Source organism: Sus scrofa, chromosome 14 (genome assembly GCF_000003025.6).
Source record: "Sus scrofa isolate TJ Tabasco breed Duroc chromosome 14, Sscrofa11.1, whole genome shotgun sequence".
Lineage (NCBI taxonomy): Eukaryota > Metazoa > Chordata > Mammalia > Artiodactyla > Suidae > Sus > Sus scrofa.
In genome coordinates, this window is record NC_010456.5 from 17,505,191 (window position 1) to 17,528,206 (window position 23,016).

At 38.4% G+C, this 23,016-nt stretch overlaps 1 protein-coding gene and 1 long non-coding RNA gene across 7 annotated transcripts in view; one reads left to right on the forward strand and one right to left on the reverse strand.

Annotated features, from left to right (window-relative positions):
* LOC110256615 overlaps positions 1-1,908 on the forward strand; it is a 227,038-nt gene extending 225,130 nt beyond the window's left edge. Inside the window, exon 3 of the long non-coding RNA XR_002338374.1 lies at positions 1,737-1,908. This is a non-coding gene — a long non-coding RNA (uncharacterized LOC110256615). The remainder of the gene's footprint in view (positions 1-1,736) is intronic.
* GALNTL6 (polypeptide N-acetylgalactosaminyltransferase-like 6) overlaps positions 1-23,016 on the reverse strand; it is a 1,214,871-nt gene that overhangs the window by 572,337 nt on the left and 619,518 nt on the right. The gene's annotated exons all lie outside the window — the stretch shown is intronic.

Consider the following 23,016-nt stretch of genomic DNA (forward strand, 5'->3'; position numbering starts at 1 on the left):
CTAGGGAACGACCCATTGAGTGTGCCCAGTAAGGGTGGGATGTGTGAATCCAACATGTGAATCCTGCAGACACAAGGGCTGAATAAAACCACAGCAGGAGGGCCATCACCCAGGAGCCAGTTAGAGAAAAACCCTGCCCTTCACAAGAGACCATCCATAGGTGCAAAATAACAGGCATCTTCAGGAAGAGAAAGGACATCTCCCCAGGCTGGGTGTTTGTACTTCCTGCTGGACGACCATATGTCCTGTTCTGCATTGCAAAACACAAGACACTGCACGGTCCTAAACCCTCTTCACTTCTGCTATAGTGACACTCCAGCGTTTTCATGAGAATGTTATCTGGTTCGCAACACTCATTAAACACTTCTAGCTTTACCTCCCACAAGCCCCTCTGTCACATGAATCATCTATTAAGCCACAGCACCTGCTGGGGTTTGGTGTGAATGCTCATGACTAAGTGTTCACATATGCTACAAAATCTGCCTGCAAGACACTCCCAGGTGGCCATTCTATTTCACCCAGCTGATTCCTGCAAGTCCTTCACAAATGGGTCAACTAAGATGCCCTCTTCTAGAATGCATTTCTTGACCTCCAGTCAGTTGAAAATGCCCCTTCTCTGACCTTCGGAGCTTCTCAAAGTATCTTTGTAGATTGTTCAGGTAAGGCATAGATGATTATTTAGAACCTTGGTTTTGGAGACAGAGCAGAACTCAACTCCCGACTCTTTCACCTTGAAACCGGGTGACCTTCATCATGGTACCTTTTGTGTTTGTTAACTTTGTACAAAATTGAGACAATTACGCCTATGTCTTTGGGATAGTTTTAGAATCAAATGAGACTGTACATGTCAAACATAACTCAGTATGGATACACTCCTGGTAGGTAGGAATTTAAAATTTTAATATACCTTTATTTCTGCTGTTTTGTTTTTTATTGAGATAGAGGGTATCATTCTGTACTACAGTTTTAAATTAATGTCTTTGACATTAAACTTGAGGGTGAAGATAATGTCCTATTTCATTTTATATCCAAATGTTGAGTTCACTTCACATGTTAACAGGCACTCAATAAGCTTCTGCTGATTTAATAAACACATTAAAATAACAATGCTAAGCATGAATTTAGCCTTCTTCATCTCTTTTTCTAATATATGTTTTTATATCTTTAGTGACAAAAAGTATTCACCGTCTCTGTATGTATAACAAAGGAGGAAGAGAAAAAACAGACACACTTTCAAATAATTTACAATTCACTAGAGAAAGAATAAAAAGCTAGATAAATAATAAAAAGCTCCTGACAAACTGATCATTTTATAAAAGCAGGGGAGAAGAAAGCAGGAACATCTAAGGAAATCTCTCAACCACTGGCATTTTAGGAAAGTAAAAGTATTTATTTCATAAGATCCCCTTTCCAGATAGATAGAAGACCCTCAGAAGAATGAAACACATCAGCTTTTAAGTTTTATCTATTTATTGATCTTTTCCTTACAAATACGGCTTATTCTAGTGTGTGTGTGTGTGTGTGTGTGTGTGTGTGTGTGTGTGTGTGTGTGTGTGTTTATCTGTGCCTGTCTATGGATGGTTTCTTAAAAGAATATTTTACTTTTTACTTACCTTCTCTGGCAAGTGTGAAATGTGAGATGGTTGAATGTGTTTAGGGTTAGAATGTACTATTTTGAATAAACGACATGATAAAAATTTGTTATCTTCTATTTGTTCTTTTTTTTTTAATTCTAGGTTTGCTAAACTCAAGGTCACCAGGCAAGATGTATCATTTACCCTCTTTAGAAATAAAAACCTTCTTGTAATGGGTTAGCTTTAGGCATAAATGAGCCAATTAAAATGAACTCTGTCATGGATGTTGCTACTTCAATGAAGAGGAACCAATGAACAGGAGGTCCTGGCTTCTAATTTCTCATGAGGGACAGACATTTCTACGAGGGAACTGTGCCCTGGTTACAGGCTGGGGCTTCTTTAGTCTGCATACTGCCCATTTGGGTGATATTTTGACTGAATTGGCTTGCTGGCTTTTCCTTCAGTTGGGAGCTAATAGTGGAGTTACAGGCCTGCTTCAGTTTTCAGCCACATATATCTTGAGATCAGCTTCCAGGACATCAAGAGAATCCTGGCGTGATACCAAGTGTGAAGTTTAGTAAGATGAATTGTTGGTGCCCTTAGCTCATTTTCCTCCTAAGATTCTCCTAATAAATATGTTCAGAATTTAAGTCCATGAATGCTATTAAAGATTCAATTTGCTGATGTGACAGAATTAGGATTGGGGTGAAATGTTTTCCTTGCCTAATTTCTTTAGCTGGCTGAAAAACTATATGGAAAAATGGCTGACATTTTGGGTGATATTTCCACATCTCCTCTGGTTTGTATAATGTGTTATGCTTTGCAAAAATATTTTCTCTTGTGCTAGTTTACTTGTATTTATTGAAATATGTGGAAGGTATTCACATATCACACATATTTATAATTCTTTTCCTAATCAAAAAGAAGAAACTGCCTGCAAAAAAAAAAAGAAGAAAAAAAGAAAAATGGCTGAGCATATTGCTACTTTCTCCTATCTTTTCAACAAAATTTTTCTATAATGGTTTGTCTTCTAGGACTTGTGGTTCATACCATGGCACAGCAACTTTTCAAAGAATATTACAGCTAAAGTATCATTCCACCTCATGGTGGAAAATAGATTTCTCAGCTTCCAAACAGGCTTTCCAGCTCCAAAACAATCCACTTACAAAAAGTCATTTGCACTTCTTCATGTTTCTAGACAGTGTTCCAGGGTCATGGCCATGGTCTTACCGTACATGATTACTGGTGGCAAGTTGGGAAAGAGGGAATTGTGAAGTACAACAAGAACCACAGCCCTTCTTATACTGTTGCCAACCTGCAGGCTGACATATGGCGTTTTCGCCAGTTTGCCTTCTCAGAGACTGTGGAGTCAGATTACTAAAGGAGTATGAGATGGTCTGATCTGAGAAGTCATAAACCTAAACAGTCAATCATCTAGCATTTCACAAGTTGCATTCAAGCACTCCGATAAAGTGTGCTAATCTTAGACTTCAATTTACATAAAATCATTCTCCCATGTCTCTCTCTCCCTCACCATTTCCACGACCACTTCTTAATTCAGAGGTTGCCTCTGTTTCTTGCCTCAATACAACCAGCCTTCTGATTGGCTTTGTCTCTCTATAAAGTCTCTTTTCCATGCAGCTGTTAAAGTGAACTATCTACTTCAAATAAATTAAAGACCTGAAACTGAACAACTTCTAGAATAAAACAGAGGGGGTAAGGTCCTTGACATCAGTCTTGGGAAAGACTGTTTTTTTTTTTTTTTTTTCCACACCAAAAGCAAAGCCAACAAAAGCAAAAACAAGTGGGAATACTTTGAACTAAAAAAGCATCTTCACACCAAAGGAAACCATCAAGAAAATGAAAAAGTCTACAGAATGGGAGAAATACTTATAAATCATGTATATGATAAGGGGTTACTAGCCAAAATATATGTTAAAAACATGACGGAAAAACTGAATAGACATTTTTTAGAAGAAGACATGCAAATGGCCAATAGGTACATGAAAAGGTGTTCAATATCACTAAACATCAGGGACACGGAAATCAAAATCACAATGAGATATCTCCTCACATCTGTTAGAATGGCCATCATCTAAAAGACAAGAGATAACAAGCACTGGTGCGGATGCGGAGCAAAGGGAACCCCTGGGCACTGTTGGTGAGATGTAAATTGGTGTGGCCCCTAAGGAAAACAGTATGGAGGTCCTCAAAAAACAGAACTACTATATGATCTAGCAATCTGATTTCTAGTTATACATCCAGAGGAAATGAAAACAAGATCTCAAAGGGCTATCTGCATCTCCTGTTCACTGCAGCATTATTCACAATAGTTAAGATATGGATGCAACCAAAGTGTCCATCTATGGATGTACGAATAAGGAAAATGTGGTACATATACACACATATATTTAAAAACATAATGGAATGTTACTCAGCTTTGAAAGTCCGTTTCCATTTGTGGCAACATGGATGGACCTTGAGGGCATTATCTTAAGTGAAATAAGAAAGAGAAAGTCAAATACTGCCTGGTATCAGTTACGTATTTAGTTTACTAATATATATGGATTTAGAGAGATTTTATATATGTATATGGTGATATTCCCCCTTCATCTTTCACAATGTTTAAAAGTTTTCTACTTTGAGTATAGTACTACTTTACAATCAGGATAAAAAAAGACCAACGTATTATTTTTAAAAAGTAAATAAGTCAGAAACCTGAAGACATCAGAGATAAAGGCTTAACCTCAAATAGGAGTTGGCCCTCTCTATGATTATAAAAAAAATACCCTCAGTCATACACCATTAGGAAACAATACTTGAAAAGGCATTTTCCTCTGCAACAGCCTCCATATTTGCTTTGATGTTTTGGGTTTTTTATTTTATCTGTTTAATTTTTTTGATTTTTCCAAATGAAGAAATAAAAGTCATATGTTATCTATTCTACATACTCACAATATATTGAAACAGCAATTGAATGGACATTCGTTTTTGGAGGATTTACAATATAATGTCATACATCCATTCACAGAATGTGTGGCACACAGCTAGGCACCTGACTCTTCCAAAGCCAGCTTTTTTTTTTTTTATAACTTTATGGAATCTAGTTGACACAATGTTGTACTGGTTTCAGGTATACAGAAAAGTGAATCAGTCATACATATACACATATCCATTCCTTTTCCTATATAGGTTATTATAAACTATTATGTAGATTTATTGGTTGTTTCTCTCATTAAAAATAGGTAGGTTACTTTGCTATTCCCTTTCAATTGAAAGAATGATTTTACCGGTTTTTAATGGCAGCGACCATGTCATATTGATATTTATAGCTCAAGTACCCAGCACAGTGCTTAACTTACAGAAAAGTCTTGAAATATATCCAGGCCGAATGGATGGATGGATTTTCTGGTTGTAGTTTCTGTAAGCAGGCAGGCATCTACTGAGGTGTGTGACATGAATAGAGCATGGTATTGAAGAGTGAGATGGAGTATTTTCAACCTTTATGCTAAGTTGTAAAAGGTCCCAGAGAGTGAGGAAACTTTTAAATAATCTATATACTTATTGAGCACATTGAGGTTGTTAACAATACAACAAGCTGAATCTAAGTGTCATCAGAGAAATGTGTTAGCTAAAACACTCCTGACAATTTTGGACACAAATGATGAGTAGATAATAGCTGTCCAGAATATTTAAACATCTTATGGCTATACTAATGAAAACAATATGTGTTTCAAGGATGATATTCAGTTCAGAAATTAATCAATGTACATGGGGATTATGGTATGTTAGTATTTACCATAAGTGGAGAAAAGATGAATAAATGATACTGGCCTAGCTGCATTGCCATTTGAAGCAAAAATAAAGCTGGATCTCAACCTCACACCATATATGACCATTAGGATGGAAATTTTTTTTTAAATTTTTTATAGCTCCACCTGCAGGATATGTACATTCCCAGGCTAGGGGTCATATTGGAGCTGCAGCTGCTAGACTATACCACAGCCACAGCAACATTGAATCTGAGCCACATCTGTAACCTATATTGTCAGCTTGTGGCAAAACCAGATCCTTAACCCACTGAGTGAGGACAAGGATCAAACCTTGTCGACTTTACATCAGGTTCTCAACCCAGTGAGTCAGAATGGAAACTCTCAAAATTTTAATTGTTAATAAAGGAACCATAAAATATTGGAAAAAAACTTGCAAGAAGTTTTAGATCTTAGAATGGGAAGTCATTTCTAAATATGACTCGAAACCCCCAAACTATCAAATATATTCATAAATTCAAATAAAAAGATAAAACTTCATGCATTAACATAATTCAAATGACAAACTGATACAAGTTTAATTCATAGCACACAGGGGCCTAATTTTAATTCATAGCACACAAGGGCCTAATTTTAATATAAAGCCCATGTAAATCAGAAAGAGATTAATAACATAATAATTTAAAGGACATGAATACTTGATGATTCACAGGAAATTAGTATAATTGACTCCTAACAAAATATGCTCATCAAGACCAAAATCAAGGGAAATGTAAACTAAAACAACTTGGTGTTTTAAAAAAGCTATCTTGGTAAAGATCTCTTCTTATATCTTCATTCTTTTTTCTTATTTATGGCCACACCCATGGTAAATGGAAGTTCCCAACCAGGGATTGAATCCAAGCTGCAGCAGCAAACTACACCATGGCTGCAGCAATGCTGGATCCTTAACTCACTGCAGCGGCCTGGGGATCAAACCTGTACCTCCACATCAACCTAAGCCACTGTAGTCAGATTCCTAACCTGCTGCACCACAGCAGGAACTCTGGAAAAGACCCCTCTTCATAGCACACTTCTTGTGGAGTTTAGGAAGATAGGGCTATCTCTTGCTTTGCTGGTGGCTCTAAACATTGATTTTTTTTCTAGTTACTAAAGATATAAAAAATTCTGAAAAATCCATATTTTCATGAGCCTAACATCTAGAAGATCTGATAGACAACAAAAATATCAGTATGTCTGATACACTGTATGTTTGATAATCATAAGTACAAAGGAGAAAAATGAGGTTAGGAAAGGGGATTTGAATTGCACAGAGAGGATTGTTATATGTTTTTAGCTACGTAATAAAATAGGCCTCCCTGAGATGGTGACAGTTAATAAAAACCCTGAAAGAGACAGGGATAAAGCCATGAAAGTAACCAAAGGGGGTTAAAGGCAGAGAAAACAGTAAGTGCAGATGGTCTGAGAGGTTTACTTCACATATTAAGGGAAGATTATGCACAGGAGATTGTTAGGAGATACTGGCAGAGAGATACTGGGAGCAGATAATGCTATAAATCATTTTTTTTAATTTTCCCACTGTACAGCAAGGGGGTCAGGTTATCCTTACATGTATACATTGCAATTACAGTTCTTCCCCCACCCTTTCTTCTGTTGCAACATGAGTATCTAGACAAAGTTCTCAATGCTATTCAGCAGGATCTCCTTGTAAATCTATTCTAAGCTGTGTCTGATAAGCCCAAGCTCCCGATCCCTCCCACTCCCTCCCTCCCCTCGTCGGGCAGCCACAAGTCTCTTCTCCAAGTCCATGATTTTCTTTTCTGAGGAGATGTTCATTTGTGCTGGATATTAGATTCCAGTTATAAGTCATATCATATGGTATTTGTCTTTGTCTTTCTGGCTCATTTCACTCAGTATGAGAGTCTCTAGTTCCATCCATGTTGCTGCAAATGGCATTATGTCATCCTTTTTTATGGCTGAGTAGTATTCCATTATGTATATATACCACTTCTTCCGAATCCAATCATCTGTCGATGGACATTTGGGTTGTTTCCATGTCCTGGCTATTGTGAATAGTGCTGCAATGAACATGTGGGTGCATGTGTCTCTTTTAAGTAGAGTTTTGTCTGGATATATGCCCAAGAGTGGGATTGCGGGGTCATATGGAAGTTCTATGTATAGATTTCTAAGGTATCTCCAAACTGTTCTCCATAGTGGCTGTACCAGTTTACATTCCCACCAGCAGTGCAGGAGGGTTCCCTTTTCTCCACAGCCCCTCCAGCACTTGTTATTTGTGGATTTATTAATGATGGCCATTCTGACTGGAGTGAGGTGGTATCTCATGGTAGTTTTGATTTGCATTTCTCTTATAATCAGCGATGTTGAGCATTTTTTCATGTGTATGTTGGCCATCTGTAATATCTTCTTTGGAGAAATGTCTATTCAGGTCTTTTGCCCATTTTTCCATTGATTGATTGGCTTTTTTTTCTGTTGGGTTGTATAAGTTGTTTATATATTCTAGAGGTTAAGCCCTTGTCGGTTGCATCATTTGAAACTATTTTCTTTCATTCTGTAAGTTGTCTTCTTGTTTTCTTTTTGGTTTCCTTTGCTGTGCAAAAGCTTTTCAGTTTGATTAGGTCCCATGGGTTTATTTTTGCTCTAATTTCTATTGCTTTGGGAGACTGCCCTGAGAAAATATTCATGAGGTTGATGTCAGAGAGTGTTTTGCCTATGTTTTCTTCTAGGAGTTTGATGGTGTCCTGTTGTATATTTAAGTCTTTCAGCCATTTGGAGTTTCTTTTTGTGCATGGTGTGAGGGTGTGTTCTAGTTTCATTGCTTTGCATGCAGCTGTCCAGGTTTCCCAGCAATGCTTGCTGAATAGACTTTCTTTTTCCCATTTTACGTTCTTGCCTCCCTTGTCAAAGATTAATTGACCATAGGTTTCAAGGTTTATTTCCGGGTTCTCTATTCTGTTCCATTGGTCTGTCTGTCTGTTTTGATACCAGTACCACACTGTTTTGATGACTATGGCTTTGTAGTATTTCTTGAAGTCTGGGAGAGTTATGCCTCCTGCTTGGTTTTTGTTTCTCAGGATTGCTCTGGTGATTCTGGGTCTTTTGTTGTTCCATATAAATGTTTGGATTGTTTGTTCTAGTTCTGTGAAAAATGTCATGGGTAATTGGATAGGGATTGCATTGAATCTGTAGATTGCTTTGGGTAGTATGGCCATTTTTACAATATTGATTTTCCCAATCCAGGAACATGGAATATCTTTCCATTTCTTTACATCTTCTTTGATTTCTTTGATTAAAGTTTTATAGTTCTCAGCATATAGTTCCTTTACCTCCTTGGTCAGGTGTATTCCGAGGTATTTGATTTTGTGAGGTACAATTTTAAAAGGTATCGTATTTTTGTATTCCTTTTCTAATATTTCATTGCTGGTATACAGAAATGCAACTGACGTCTGAATGTTAATCTTATATCCTGCTACTTTGCTGAATTTATTAATCAGTTCAAGTAGTATTTGGGTTGAGTCCTTAAATCATTTTAATGACTATACAAAGGTAAGGTACATATTAGGCTACTGAGAAATGTCTTACTTTACCATTATTTAAAAAGTAGCACATTGGCCCCAAAGGGTGTAAGACAAAGCAGTAAGGTCAGCTAGTCAGCTATAGTAATAAGGATCCATCTGATAGAGGGCACAGCTTAGTCCAGGGAGGTCAGCTAGTCAGCTATAGTAATAAGGATCCATGTGAGAGCGAGCACAGTTTAGTCCAGGAAGGTAGTGGTGGAGGCGGACAGTGGTGGTCATATCTCAGATATATTTTGAAAGTGAAGCTGACAGAATTCCTGAAAGATAGAATTTAAATATGGACCTAAAATAGTAAGAGAGACACCTCATCAAAGAAGAGATACAGATGGCAAAGAAATATATGGAAAGATGCTTCACATCCTTTGTCATTGGGGAGATTACAAATTAAAGTGAGATAAACTACACACCTATTATTAGAATGGCTGAAATCCCAAACACTGGCCACATCAAATGCTGACAAGGATGGGAAGAGAGAGAGATATTCCTTCGCTGACAATGGGAAGCAAAATGGTTCAGCCACACTGGAAGACAGTTTGACTGTTTCTTACAAAATGAAACATGGTTTAACTCTATGTTCCAGCCATTATGTTCCTTGGTATTTCCCCAAAAGAGTTAAAAAATTATATATACACAAAAACTAACACATGTATATTTTTACTAGTTTCACTCATAATTACCAAAATTTGGACTTAACCAAGATTCCTTCAGTAGTTGGATGGACAAAATATGCTACCTCTAAATAATACCCTATTATTCAGCGCTGAAAAGGAATAAGCCATCCAGTCACAAGAAGACATGAGAAACATCAAATGCACAGTACTTACTAAGTGAAAGAAGCCAATCTGAAAAGGCTACATAATGTAATTTTTCAATTCTATGACATCTGGAAAAGGCAAAACCATGGAGACTATAAAGTGATCAGTGATTGTCAAAGTTTCTTGAAGGTGTGAGAAAAAGGAACACTATTACACTGTTGGTGGCATTGTAAATTGGTGCAACCACTGTGGAAACCAGTATGGAGATTCCTCAGAAAACTAAATATAGAACTACAATTTGATCCAGCAGTCCCACTCCTGGGCATCTACCCAGTGAAAAGCACAACTCGTAAAGACACATGTATTTCAATGTTCATTGCAGCACTATTTGCAACAGCCAAGACATGGAAACAACCTAAATGTCCATCGATAGAGGAGTAGATCAAGAAGGTATGGTACATATACTCAATGGAATATTACTCAGCCATTAAAATGAATGAAATACCAGCATTTTTAGCAACATGGATGGACCTAGAAACTATCATGCTAAGTGAAGTCAGCCATACAATGAGACACCAACATCAAATGCTTTCACTGACATGAGGAATCTGAAAAAAGGACAGACTGAACTTCTTTGCAGAACAGATGTTGACTCAAAGACATTGAAAACTTATGGTCTCTGGAGGAGACAGTTTGGGGGGTAGGGGGATGTGCTTGGGTTATGGTATGGAAATCCTGTGAAATTGGATTGTGATGATCATTATACAACTACAGATGTGATAAATTCATTTGAGTAATAAAAAAATTAAAAAAAAGTTTCTTGAGAAGGAAGGGATGTGTTGGCAGAGCATGAGGATGTTTATGGCTGTGAAACAATTATGTATGACAACATAATAGTGGATGCATGTCAATCATTTGTCCAAACCCATACAATTAAATCATAATGTAAGTTACAGACTTTGGGTGATAATAATGTATCAATGTAGGTTCATCAATTGAACAAAGGTATGCTCTGGTTCAAGATGTTGATAGTGGGAGAAGCTATGGGTATTTGGTGGCAAGAAGTATCACAGGAACTCTGTACTTGCTTCTCAATCTTGATGTGAATCTGAAAATGCACTAGGAGCTCCTGGGTGGCCTAGTGGTTAAGGACTTGGCTTTGTCCCTGTTGTGGCTTGGTTACTGCTGTGGCTTTGTTTGATCTCTGGCCCAAGAATTTCTGTATGCCCTGGGAATGGCCAAATAAATAAATAAACAAAACTGCTCTGTGGAGAACAGATGAGTAGTAGCTGAGGGGAAAGGGGAGGGAGTGGGATGGACTGGGAGTCTAGGGTTAACAGATACAAACTATTGCATTTGGAGTGGATAAGAAATGAGATCCTGCTGTATAGCACAAGGAACTATGTTTGTTGCTTGTGATGGAACATGATGGAGGATAATGTGAGAAAAAGAATGTACATATATGTGTGACTGGGTCACTTTGCTGTATAGCAGAAAACAGACAGAACACTGTAAACCCACTATAATGGAAAAATAAAAGTCAATAATAACTAAATAAATAAAATTTATTTTTAAAATGGAAGGGAGAAATTACAGATGAAATTACATTTTCTTGACCTCAGCATTGAACCACTGGACATTTGAAGATTGACAGAAATAGACAAAGTCATGGAAGAAGGAGATTTAGTTTCCTGATCTATGTTTTTTTTTGTTTGTTTGTTTGTTTGGATTGGCTTAGTTTGGTTTGGAAAAGGGAAGAACAGAATTCTGGACATTGGATATATATTTTTTATTAAAAAGAATTTTTATGGCCATACCTGTGGTTTACAGAAGTTCCTGGGCCAGGGATTAAATCTGAGCTGCAACTTCAACCTAACCCACTGCTCCATGACAGGGATCAAACCTGCACTTCTGTAGTGACCTGAGCTGCTGCAATCGGATTCTTATCCAACTGCATCTCATAAGAAACTCTGGGAATTGAATATATTAGATTTGAGATGCACATTAGAGATCCAAGCAGAGATCTAGGCAATTGGAAATAGAATTCTGAGGTCTAATAGACTGGTCAGGGCTGAATATGAAAATGGAATCATCGAATATTCATGGTATTTGAAGCCATAAACTGGATGTGCTCAATGGTTTGGGACTGGCATATGCACACTGTGGTATATGGAATGATTGGCCAACAGGGACCTGCTGTATAGCACAGGGAACTCTATCCAATATTCTGTGACCATCTATAGGGGAAAAGAATCTGAATAAGAATAGATGTGTGTACATATATAACTGAATCACTGTGTTGCATAGCAGAAATATCACAACCTTGTAAATCAACTATACTTCAATAAAAACTTTTTATAGTTTTTATAAAAATTATAAATGAAAGGAGAATAATCTTAACAACTCAGCCTTGGAGAATGTAGAAAGGAAAAGCTCAGGGAGAGGAGGAAGAACCAGCAAAGGAGAGAAGTAAAACCAGTGAATTACCAGGAATGCAAGCACAATAAGAGTGTGTGTGAAGTCAACTGAGAGTCATGTTCCCAGGATGATGAGTGGATGTGCACCTGTGCTGGTCTTAGTTCAAATGAAATGAGGATGAGGACGGGCTACTAAATTAATAATGTGGGGTTACTGTTGACCTTGACAAGAACATTCTTTGTGACAGACTGGAGAAAAAAATCTAATGGAAGAAGGTCAGAAAAATGGGAAGAGATTTGGTCAATTTTACTGTGAAGGGGAGAGAGAAACTGATGGATACTGGAGAGGAAGCCTGATCAAGAGGGGGTTTTTAAAAATGGGGATGATAAAAGCATGTTGTTGTTGTGACAGTGATGGGGCAATCCAGTGGGAGGGATTTATCGTAAGCAGCATGAAGACAAATGAGCAGATACAGTGTCCTTGAGAGGTCAAAGGAAGGGCGTGGCCTCAGTCAGGAGTATGGGTATCTACTCATAGTCATAGTGAAGGTGGAGCATGTGGGCACAGAGGTGGGCAGGTGGGTGGGTTTAAGAGTGGGAAGAAATTCTCTGGTTCTCCAACTTTTCTCAGTGAGGTAAGAAGGCAAGCTATAACCTGAGAGTGAATGTGGGCAGAGTACTGTCACATGGAGGAGAAGAGAAGCTCTGATGTCATGGTGAAGAAAACAAGTGGGTGACTGCTGGATGCCAGGTAACACCAACATCCCATTTGAACTTGGTGATCATGAATTTAAAATGAGACCTGGCAGCATTGTTGAGAGATTTTCTGTAGCTACTTTTAGCTGCCCTGACAAAGGTGCAGAATAAGTAAAAGTGGGTTTTAAGAAGTGTTGGGGTTTTGTCATGGGAATATATTATTAATTGAGGGAAGTGGTTGAGAGTGTATAAAAATGAAATGGCTAATGATGGGCCAAAAGACTGAAGTAAGGGAATATAAGAGTGGCAATATTTTTTGGGGTAAGTGGTTATGAAAATGTAATAGGAGCAATAAATTCAGGTTTGGGTGGCCCACATATTACTGAAATTAGGGTACAATATGTGATGTGCTGGAAAGTAGGACTTGGATGGTTAACAGTGAGGTTACCTGGGTTTTGCCATTACTGCTAATGACAAGATGTATACCAACAGTACAGCTGTAAGAGTGAATGACTGAGGGGGATTGAGGTCAAGGTCACCTGGAAGACATAGGTTAGGGAAGTTAGAGACAAGGACATTAAAAGATATTGAAAAGACCATTCTTGCAGATATTAAAATTACTAGAAAATGTGGCAGGCATATTATCAAAGCTCACCTCTGACAGGGATATTATCATGAGTTAATATCTTTCAGCAAAGCAACAGCTAATTCCAGGGCCAAACAAGACTGCAATAGGTAGAGAGTGGGAGAATCTCTAGGTGATGCAACATTCAATGCTGAGGGCTTCCATGAGTATGGAGGGAGAATCATCTAGAAGAGGGTCTCTTGAGTATGGTGGCTCAAACAGTTCTTTTAACAAACATTGGTGGGGGTGGTAGGGAGGGAAGCAAAACATGCAATGCCATCCTTCCTTTCATTTGCATACTTATCATCTCATTGAAAACAAACTAGGGTGTTTTTTAAAAATTTTTATTATAGTTGATTTGCTGTGTTCTGCCAATTTCTGCTTACAGCAAAAGTGAGCCAGTTGTACATATATATCAAGAGGGTGTTTAATGAGACTCCTGGGATTTAAAAGCCCAGGTCAACAGGGAGAGAAAGAAGGAAGAAGGCGGTCATACAAGATGTCACAATTCTAAAACCTGCAAATGACAAATCCTGGAGAAATTCAGATAAGGGTCTGTGTGATTTAGTATGATTATTACATACTATCCAGAAACACAACCCTTTGAAGACTTCAAGTTTCAGTAGCAGAAAAAGTGTGATATGACTACTGACAATGAGAAGGGATCCCATTTCCTGGGGCAGAGGAAGCCAGCTGAGGTCTTTGGATAATGGGGCAAGAAGACAGTTTTGTCTGGGAAGCACAGCAGGGTTGACCATTTTTTTTTCTCTTCCTTTACCTTTTGACATGGCCTGGGATAACTTTTGGGGTGAGAGGGAAGCTCTGCTCTACTTCATCCCTATCATTTCCTGTGATTTTACACCATTGAGCTTCAAAATTACAGTTTCACATCTTCACATCACATGACTGCCAAGATTCCAGGGTGAGTCTTGCCCAGTGCAAAGGAAGCGCTAACCCATCCTTGTGTGTATTTCAGAACTCTGCTGGCTTTTCTGTCTTTTTTAAAAAATTAGAGTTGATTCACAATATTGTGCCAATTTCTGCTGCACAGCAAAATGACTCAACCACACTCACACACACACACATCTTTTCCATCACGGTATATCCTGCGACATTGGACAGAAGTCCCTGTGCTATGCAGTAGGACCCTGTTGTCCATCCATTCTAAATGTAATAGTCTGCATCAACCAACCCAAAACTAACTTTCTTTGATCAGTTATAAGCACTGTGCTTTAATGAACTCCAGCAACTTAAAACAAAATGTTCAGCTAAAGAGATCAGATACAAATGAGGATAAACTTTGATATTATTGATGATAAAGTTCAGGAGAGGAAAGAGATGTCATAATAATGGTTGTCCACATAGAAGGGGGTGCATATTAACTGGCAAGTGATACATGAAACATCTGGGCTGATGGCACTGCTCTTTATTTTGTTTGTACTGTGGTCCTAAAGGGTATACCTATGTAAAGTCATAAATTTTGTACAAATAAAATGGGTTTAGTTATTGTTTCTAAATAAAATGCTGAAAAAATGTAAATAATTTTTATTTGATGGGGTAGCAGAAGAAGATGGGATTAAGATGGTGGAATAAAAGGACTGGAGCTCAACTTCTCTCCTAAAAACAACAAAATTTACAACCAAATACTGAGCAATCTTCAAACAAATGGACCCAAAACTTTCAAAAAGATATCCTACTCCAGAAGACAAAGAGGAGGCCACATCAAGAGGTAGGAGGGGCGATTATGCAATATAAGCAACCCCATACCTCCCAGGTTGGAAGCCACACAGCCTGGAAAGTAACTGTTTCACAGAGACTCACCTATAGGAGTGAGAGTTCTGAGCCCCACACCAAACCCCCATGCATGGGGATCTGGCAATTGGAGAAAGAGCCCCTGGAGCATCTGGCATTGAAGGCCAGTGGGGCTTGTGCACAGGAGCTCCACAGGATTGGGGGAAATAGAGACCCCATTCTTAAAAGGTGCACACAGACTTTCAGGTGCACTGGGTCCCAGGGTAAAGCAGTCTCCATAGGAATCTGGGTCAAGCCTGACTGCAGTTCTTGGAGGACCTCCTAGGAAAACAGGGGTGAAAGTGGCATGTTGTGGGAGAAGGGCATTGGCAACAAAGATCTTGGGACTCTTCATCAGCATGCCTTTCTCTGGAGGTGGCCATTTTGGGAAATCTGGTCCCACCCATCAGTGCTGAGAGGCCCCAGGGCAAACAACAATCCAGGTGGGATCACAGTGCTGCCCATCAGTAAAAGTCTGCCTAAAGACCCCCCTCTCGAGGCACACAGCCACCTCTACTCTTACCCAGAGACAAAGCCCCACCCACCAGTGGGATAAGAATCAGCTCCACCTACCAGTGGGCAGACATCAGTCCCTCTCATCAGGAACCCTACAGCAAGCCCCTGTACCAAGTTCAGCTACAAGGGGGGCAGACATCAGAAGTAATAGAGGCTACAACTCTATTATCTGTAAAAAGGTCACCACACCAAAAACCCATAAAAATGAAAAGACAGAGAACTATAACTCAGATAAGGTAGAAAGAAAAATCCCCCGAAAAACATCTAAGTGATCAGGAGATTCTCAGTCTCCAGGAAAAAGACTTTAGACTGTTGATGCTAAAGATGATGCAAGACATTGGAAATAAACTGGAGGCAAACATGGATAATTTACAGGAAACACTGAGCAAAGAGATACAAGATATAAAACTTAAACAAGAAGACATGCAAAATACAATAACTGAAATAAAAAACTCATTCCAAGCAGCCAAGAGCAGAATACAGGAGGCAGAAGAACGAAAAAGTGAGGTGGAGGACAGATTAGTGCAAATCATGGATGTGGAACAGCAAAGAGAAAAAAGATTGGAAACAACTGGAGAAAGTCTCAGAGAACTCTCGGACAACATTAAACGCACCAGCATCCATATTATAGGGGTGCCAGAAGGAGAAGAGAGAGAGGAGGGCACAGAAAAAATATTCCAAGAGGTAATAGCTGAAAACTTTCCTAACATGGGAAAGGAACCACTCACTCAAATCCAGAAAGCACAATGAGTACCATATACAATAAACCCAAGGAAGAATACCTCGAGACACATATTAATCAAACTGACCAAAATTAATGACAAAGAGAAAATATTGAAAGTAGCTAGGGAAAAGAAATAAGTACCATACAGGAGAACCCCAATAAGTTTATCAGGAGATTCTTCAGCAGAAACTCTGAAGGCCAGAAGGGAGTGGCATGATATACTTAACATGATGAAAGGAGAAAACCTCCAACCAAGATTTCTTTACCCAGCAAGGCTCTCATTCAGATTTGAAGGAGAAATGATAAGCTTCACAGAGAAGCAAAAGCTGAGAGAATTCAGGCAACACAAAACCAGTTTTACAACAAATACTAAAGGAACTTCTCTAGGCAGAAAAGAAAAGAAACAGCCAGAAACAAAAATACCACAATGACAAGGCTCACGGGGTAAAGGTATATATATGGTAAAGAAAGGAAATCATCCATGCACAATTATGCCACCCAAATCAGAAATCATGAGAAGAGGAGGGTACAAATGCAGGACACTGGAGATGCACTTGCAATTAAGAGACCAACAACTTCAAACAAGCACGTATATATATATAGAGAGAGAGAGACTCATATCAAAAACTTCAGAGTAACTGCAAACCAAAAGTCTACAATTGATACACAAACAAGTAAGAAAAATCAACTCAAATACAACACTAAAGATAGTCATCAAACCACAAGAGGAGAGAACAAGAAAAGATGGGAAGAAAAAAGTGCAACAAAAACAAATCCAAGCAATTAATAAATTGGCAAGAAGAACATACATATCAATAATTACCTTAAATGTTAATGGACTAAGTGCCCCAACCAAAAGACATAGACTAGATGAATGGATACAAAAACAAGATGCATATATATGCTGTCTTCAAGAGACCTACTTCACTTCTAGGGACACATAAAAATTGAAAGTGAGAGGATGGCTGAAAATATTCCATGCAAACAGGAATCAAAAGAAAGCTGGAGTAGTAATACTCATATCAGACAAAATAGACCTTAAAATGAAGAATATTTTAAGGGACAAGGAAGGTCACTACACAATGATCAAAGGTTCAATCCAAGAAGAAGATATAACAATTTTAAATATCTAGGCACACAACCTAGGTTCACCACAATATATAAGGCAACTGCTAACAACCTTAAAAGGACAAATCGACAATAACACAATCATAGTGGGGGACATTAACACCCCACTTATTGCAATGAACAGATCATCCAGACAGAAAATCAATAAGGAAACACAGGCCCTGAAGGAAGCATTAGACCAGATGGACTTAATAAGTATTTGTAGGACATGCCATCCAAAAGCAACAGAATACACATTCTTCTCAAGTGCACATGGAACATTCTCTAAGATTGATCATATCCTAGGCTAAAAAATCAAACTTCGTTAACTTTAAGAAAATTGAAATTGTATCAAGCATCTTCTCGGACCACAACACTATATGACTGGAAATCAACAACAAGAAAAAAATGGCAAAAAAACGCAAACACGTGGAGACTCAACAACATGCTACTAATCAACCCATGGATCACTGAAGAAATCAAAGAGGAAATTAAAAAATACCTAGAAGCAAATGACAAGAAAGATTCGACACTCCACATCGCTGATTATAAGAGAAATGCAAATCAAAACGACCATGAGCTAACACCTCACACCAGTCAGAATGGCCATCATTAATAAATCCACAAATAACAAGTGCTGGAGGGGCTGTGGAGAAAAGGGAACCCTCCTGCACTGCTGGTGGGAATGTAAACTGGTACAGCCACTATGGAGAACAGTTTGGAGATACCTTAGAAATCTATACATAGAACTTCCATATGACCCCGCAATCCCACTCTTGGGCATCTATCCGGACAAAACTCTACTTAAAAGAGACACATGCACCCGCATGTTCATTGCAGCACTATTCACAATAGCCAGGACATGGAAACAACCCAAATGTCCATCGACAGATGATTGGATTCGGAAGAAGTGGTATATATACATAATGGAATACTACTCAGTCATAAAAAAGGATGACATAATGCCATTTGCAGCAACATGGATGGAACTAGAGAATCTCATCCTGAGTGAAATGAGCCAGAAAGACAAAGGCAAATACCATATGATATCACTTATAACTGGAATCTAATATCCAGCACAAATGAACATCTCCTCAGAAAAGAAAATCATGGACTTGGAGAAGAGACTTGTGGCTACCTGATGGGAGGGGGAGGGAGTGGAAGGGATCGGGAGCTTGGGCTTATCAGACACAACCTAGAATAGATTTACAAGGAGATCCTGCTGAATAGCATTGAGAACTTTGTCTAGATACTCATGTTGCAACAGAAGAAAGGGTGGGGGAAGAACTGTAATTGCAATGTATACATGTAAGGATAACCTGACCCCCTTGCTGTACAGTGGGAAAATTAAAAAAAACAAAAAAAACAAAAGCTATGGGATGCAGCAAAGGCCATTCTAAGAGGAAAGTTTATAGCAATACAAGCCTAATTCAGGAAACAAGAAAAAACTCAAATCAACAAGCTAACTTCACATCTAAAGCAGCTCCAGAGAGAAGAACAGACAAGACCTAAAGTTCGTGGAAGGAAAGAAATCATAAAGATCAGAGCAGAAATCAATGAAATAGAAATGAAGAAAACCATAGAAAAGATCAATGAAATGAAAAGCTGCTTCTTTGAAAAGATCAACAAAATTGATAAACCCTTAGCCATACTTATCAAGAGAAAGAGAGGACTCAAATCAATAAAATTAGAAATGAAAAAGGAGAAGTAACAACAGACATCACAGAAATAAAAAGGTTCATGAGAGACTACTGTATGCAACTATCAGCCAATAAAACAGGAAACCTAGAAGAAATGGTCAAATTCTTGATAAGTACAATCTTCTAAGACTAAACCAAGATGAAACAGAAAAGATGAACAGACCAATCACAAGTATTGAAATTGAAACCGTGATTAAAAAACTTCCAACAAACAAAAGTCCAGGACCAGATGGTTTCACAGGCAAATTCCATTCAACATTTAGAGAAGAGCTAACACCTATTCTTCTGAAACTATTAGAAAAAATTTCAGAGGAAGGGATACTCCCAAACTCATTCTATGAGGCCATCATCACCCTAATACCAAAACCAGACAAAGATACCACACACAGACACATACAGACGCACACACACACACACACACACACAAATTACAGGCCAATTTCACACATGAACATAGATGCAAAAAGCCTCAACAAAATACTAGCAAGCCAAATTCAACAATACATTAAAAGGATTGTACATCATGATCAAGTGGGATTTATGCCAGGGATGCAAGGGTTCTTCAAAATCTGCAAATCAATCATTGTGATACACCACATTAACAAACTGATGAATAAAAACCATATGGTCTTCTCAGTAGATGCAGAAAAATCCTTTGACAAAATCCAATACCCATTTCTGATAAAAAAAAAAACCCTGCAGAAAGTGGCCAGAGAGGGAACCTACCTCAACATCATAAAGGCCATATATGACAAACTCACAGCTAACATCATTCTCAATGGTGAAAAGCTGAAAGAATTCCCAATGAGATCAGGAACTGGACAAGGATGTCTGCTCTCACCATTACTATTCAACACAAGTTTGGAAGTCCTAACCACAGCAATCAGAGAAGTAAAAGTAATAAAAAGAAATCCAAATTGGAAAGGAAGACATAAAACTATCACTATTTGAAGATGACATGATACTATACCTAGAGAATCCTAAAGACTCTACCAGAATACTCTTAGACCTCATCCATGAATTTGGCAAAGTCACAGGATTCAAAATTAATACACAGAAATTGATGGCATTTCTATATACTAACAATGAAAGATCAGAAAGAAGAACTAGGGAAGCAATCCCATTTACCAAGGCGTCCAAAAGAATAAATACCTAGGAGTAAACCTACTTCAAGAGACAAAAGACGTGTACTCTGGAAACTATAAGACACTGATGAAAGAAATCAAAGATGACACAAAGAGGTGGAAAGACATACATGCTCTTGGATTGGAAGAGTCAATATTATCAAAATGACTATACTACCCAAGGCAATCTACAGGGTCAATGCAATCCCTATCACATTACCAAGGACATTTTTCACAAAACTCAAACAAAATATTTTAAAGTTTGTTTGGAAGCGCAAAAGTCCCAGAATAGCCAAAGACATCCTGAAAAAGAAAAATGGAGCTGGAGGAATCAGACTCCCTGACTTCAGACCATACTACAAAGCAACAGTCTTCAGAACATATGGTACTACCACAAAAACAGAAATATAGATCAGGGGAACAGGATAGAAATCCCAGAATTAAATCCATGCACCTATAGCCAACTAATCTATGACAAAGGAGGCAAGAATATACAATGGAGAAAAGACAGCCTGTTCAATGAGTAGTGCTGGGAAAACTGGACAACCACATGGAAAGGAATGACATTAGAACACTCCCTAACACCAGACACAAAAATAAACTCCAAATGGATTAAAGACCTAGATATAAGCCCAGCTACTATAAAACTCTTAGAGGAAAACATAGGCCAAACACTCTCTGACATAAATGACAGCAACATCTTCTCAGATCCACTTCTTAGAGTCATGACAGTAAAAACAAAAATAAACAAATGGGACCTAATTAAACTTAAAAGTTTCTGCACAGCAAAGGAAACCCTAAACAAAATGAAAGGACAACCCACACAATGGGAGAAAATCTTTGCAAGTGCATCCACTGACAAGGGATTAATCTCCAAAATTTATAAACACCTTCTGTAGCTCCATACCAAAAAAACAAACAACCCCATCCAAAAACGGGCAGAAGATCTAAACAGACAATTCTCCAAAGAAGACATACCGATGGCCAAAAAACACATGAAAAGATGTTCAATATCACTCATTATTAGAGAGATGCAAATCAAAACCACTATGAGGTACCACCTTACACCAGCCAGAATGGCCATCATCAAAAAGTCTACAAATAAGTGCTGGAGAGGGTGTGGAGAAAAGGGAACCCTAGTACACTGTTGGTGGGATTGTAAATCGGTGCAACCACTGTGGCAAACAGTATGGTGACTCCTCAGAAAACAAAAAATAGAACTACTCTTTGACCCAGGAATCCCACTCCTGGGCATCTACCCAGAGAAAACCATGACTCACAAAGACACATGTACTCCAGTGTTCATTGCAGCACTGTTTGCAGTAGCCAAGACATGGAAACAACCTAAATGTCCATCGACAGAGGAGTGGATCCAGAAGATGTGGTACATATACACAATGGAATATTACTCAGTCATTAAAAGGAATGAAATTATGGCATTTTTAGCAACATGGATGGACCTAGAAAATACCGTGCTAAGTGAAGTCAGTCAGACAATGAGATACCAACATCATATGCTATCACTTGTGGAATCTGAAAAAAGGACAAACTGATCTTCTTTGGAGAATAGATACTGATTCACATACTTTGGAAGACTTTTGGTTTCCAAAGGAGACAGTTTGCGTGGTGGGGGGATGTGACTGGGGTATAGGATGGAAATCCTATAATACTGGATTGTGATGATCAGAAAAAGAAAAAAAAAGGTAATTAATGAGAAATGCTGTTGTCTACAGACATTATAATACAAGAACTATAATATATTTAATAGCTATACCCCTGAGTTTATAAAAACAAATTGAGGTAGTCACTTGAAAAAAAAAAAGAATAAAATGGGGTAGCATCACAGGAGGGTGGCTAGATGACAAATAGACCATGTAAAATGTATCCCCATTCCCATCACTTCACAGGACACAAAAAAGTAGCAGTTAAAAGAAAAAAAAAAGAGGAACCTGGGAAAAACAAGCTGAAAGTTGATGACCAGGGTGGAAGGGTGGAATATGATAACAGGTTCAAATATTTAAACAAGAACAAATCTGTCATGAGGAAGAGAGAGGAAACCTGTTGCTCCTTTTAGCCTCTGAAATGAAGTCAAAGTGATTGGAGGAATTCAGAAGAAAAAAATTTCACCTCTTATAAAGGAAGACTGTTATAAAAAATACTAACTGTCCAAAGATAAGGTGATTTTTCACTCGATCATTGATTTTTAACAGTTTTCTTCAGGTGATCCTCAGAACCATAAGTTGAATTTGTGAACAATGGGACTGCTGTGGTCTAAGTGGGGTCTGGAGATATGTTGGTTTTCCTCTCCTCAAATGACCCCTGGGGACACCAGGGAGCAGATGGGCAACTCTTTACTAGAAAGCTGCAGGAGGGGAGTTCCCATCATGGCTCAGTGTTTAACGAATCCGACTAGGAACCATGAGGTTGCGGGTTTGATCCCTGGCCTCGCTCAGTGGGTTAAGGATCTGGCATTGCTGTGAGTGGTGGTTTAGGTTGCAGACGTGGCTCGGATCCTGCATTGCTGTGGCTGTGGTGTAGGCCTGCAGCTGTAGCTCCGATTATACCCCTAGCCTGGGAACCTCCATATGCCAAGGGTGCAGCCCTAGTAAAGACAAAAAGAC